The sequence below is a fragment of the Nanorana parkeri genome, unplaced genomic scaffold (genome assembly GCF_000935625.1).
Source record: "Nanorana parkeri isolate BGI_ZX_2015 unplaced genomic scaffold, ASM93562v1 scaffold842, whole genome shotgun sequence".
NCBI lineage: Eukaryota > Metazoa > Chordata > Amphibia > Anura > Dicroglossidae > Nanorana > Nanorana parkeri.
Genome location: NW_017307110.1, coordinates 602,859 through 605,854, shown reverse-complemented (window position 1 = coordinate 605,854; position 2,996 = coordinate 602,859).

The window sequence follows — 2,996 nt, the reverse complement described above, 5'->3', positions numbered from 1 at the left end:
TACCACCTCTGGAATCAGCATGGATTCAACTTTTCTGAAACAACTCTGCCTTGTTGCAACTATTTTTGCTAAATATAAGCTGCAAGTTTAGATCATACAGGATAATATATCCGCAACATTATTTTTCTTCAGATTTCCCCATTTTCAGGCGTTGAATAGTTTAAATTGGGTTATAAAAAGATCAAACTAAATGTCTTCACACATAGATATTTCACAAGAGATATGCCAAGGTTACATAACCAACTACACATCCAAAAAAAAAAATACAGCAAAATATTAAAATATTCTGGTGAAGTCATGTATATTGGCAGAATGTCACCTCAAACTTACATGCCCAGTGTTACCAGTACAACACCCCAAAAAAGGACAATTTTAAATGAGGTCTGCTTTGAAGATAGATTAAGATGGATAGTAAAGTCAAAAGGTTTTAAGTTATTTAAAATGCCTGAAAGCTAATGTTTAATTTCTGCAAAAACAGATAAAAACATAAGAAAGCAAATCTTTCCTCTGCCACCTCTACATTCTACCAAAAAGGCCAACACAAATTTTGGCAAACATTGGGACATTTTTGTGAATCTTTCCATTTTGGCAAATTAACTGGACTTGATGTAGAAAGAAACATTAATGGATAACTGTACATTTGGTAGAAGTTGTCCTTTTAAGGGATTTTCCCACCCCATTAAGTGCAGCCCGCCTGCAGAAATATTCACCTTCATCCTCTATCAAGCAATCTTCAATGTGCAGTCTTGCCAAAGGCGCACAGCCTTGCTTTGGGAAGTTGGCCCAGCAGGTCTTCTTCATTTTGTACCTGCTCACAGCTGCCCCATTTCTTTCTGAGGTGAGCCATACTCAAACCGGACTCCAGTGGTACTGCAAAGTATAGCTATCTTCATAGGAATATGATTCCTTCATCAAGAAGAACATTGTGAATAAAAGCGAATGCCGGCAACATGGCATTTTAAAAGACAACAAAAACATATTTCTCAATAAAGGTTAGAACTTCTGACACTTCTGACACCCGAAAAGGGGTCTCAGGCAGAAATAAAAATATGGCAGATAATTTAACTCTTGTCCAATCTGACTAAAATTAGCTACATTGACTACATGGAACATTATTCTTTTTTTTAAATGTATATTTGTATTGTTAACACCCATTTTTGGATCAGTTGTAAGGAACTACAATAATATTACCCTGATTTTTATAGCTGATAAAATAACATACCTATTGCAAAGCTTTGATAGAAATTTTAGGATGAAAAACCTTCATTGTCTTTTTTAGTGTTTTAGGTTTTAAGCTGTCTATAACATGAGCTTGAATGCACAGTGACATTCCCAGGAATAATTCTAAAAGGGGGTATAAAACAAAAGTGTTTTTCCTGACAGCTCATCAAAGTCAAGAATATGACATTTCTGATTGCAGATAAAGAGCAATTCCTCTATCAAGTCTGCTATTTTATTTAATGTTTTAGCCTTACATAAGCCACACACTTATAACCAGTATGGGTATTTTTTATTGTATTATGTTACACAGGAATGTCTTCTAAATATGAAAACTCTATCTTTAGTCTAATTATATATTCATAACAGCTAGTAGTGATACCTAGGGGTCTATTCACGAAGCTGCCGAGGGCAGCCGAGTGAATGACCGATCTGAAGTGAAGTGAGCCGAACACTGTTCGGATATTCACTTCAGGCTGGTACGGCTAATTTCAGCCGTACATCGGCTTGCTTCGTGTGGCTTCGGGTTTCGGCCGAAGCTACGGCTAGATCCTTCGGCAGCTTTGTGAATAGACCCCCTAGTTTTAATAACTCAGTTGACTCCCTTTAGGGTCTGTATTCATAAGTGTCATTAGCTTGCATCCTGAGATGCTTTGAGATGTTTTTGCACATTGACTTTTATGGGGAAGAATAGCAAACAAAAGCATATGTACATATACACTCACACCATGATCTTCACCCCTTGTCAATCTTTATGATGTTAGTTAACCCAAAAAAAAATTAGTAATAGGGAAGTGTCCTAATTTGCAGCAAAATTGATATTGCTGCTAAATTGCCTGTTTCAAGTTGGCAAAGTAAAGGAAGGGAGCAGTTCTCCCATAAACTACTTCTGAAAAATGAACTGTGCAAAAAAAAAGTCATCATGTAATCAACAAAACGTTTTTTACGTAAAATGCTAGTATGACTACATTGACTTTATTAATGTCATTAAGTTTGTTTTACTAGTTTAATTGTTTAATTGAAAGTGTTAATATTGTTTAATTAGCTTGCATCCTGAGTTGCTTGGAGCAGTTTCTGCATTCACATTGACTTTTATGGTGAAAAATAGCAAATAAAGGCATATTTGATTACCAAGAACTGGTCAATCCAGAAATAGCTTCACTCCAAGGGTCTTCACCAAGGATAAATGTATTTATGAAGCAAATACATACAGTTTGTTTCTCCCCATGTGTGCTCAACCCTAACGTTTTTCACTATTCCGGCTGATAATCATTTTTATCTTTGGTGAAGACCCTCAAAGTTGTGGATTGGGTTGCTGTGGGCGATGGCATGCTCTTTTGCCTGTACCTGGGATGCAATCGTAGAGCAAGCCTGAAGTTTACAGGAAATCTCCCTTTTCCTTTCTTTCCCTTGCTCTCTTCCACAACCTTAACTCCTCTCCAGCTGAGTTTCTTGGGATATGGTCAAAAAAATATTCCTTTGAACAGATGTGGTTTTGCTTTGTTGACTCACTGCACCACATTTTCATTCATGATCATATCCAGATGATTTTCAAGATCCTCCTCTAACAGCATGGTTCAACACTTTTTTTTAGAAACACTGTGAAGGAAAACATTTATAAGAACGGATCAGACTTGTGTTTGCAAAAGTCTTTTATTTGTGCTTTAATTTTAGTTGTATTCTTGGGTCAACAAACTTTCTCTGACCCACAGAGCTGCACCCCCCCCCCCCTTCAAGTATCACCTTTGGCATGGGCAACAGGTGCTCTCCCCTGGATA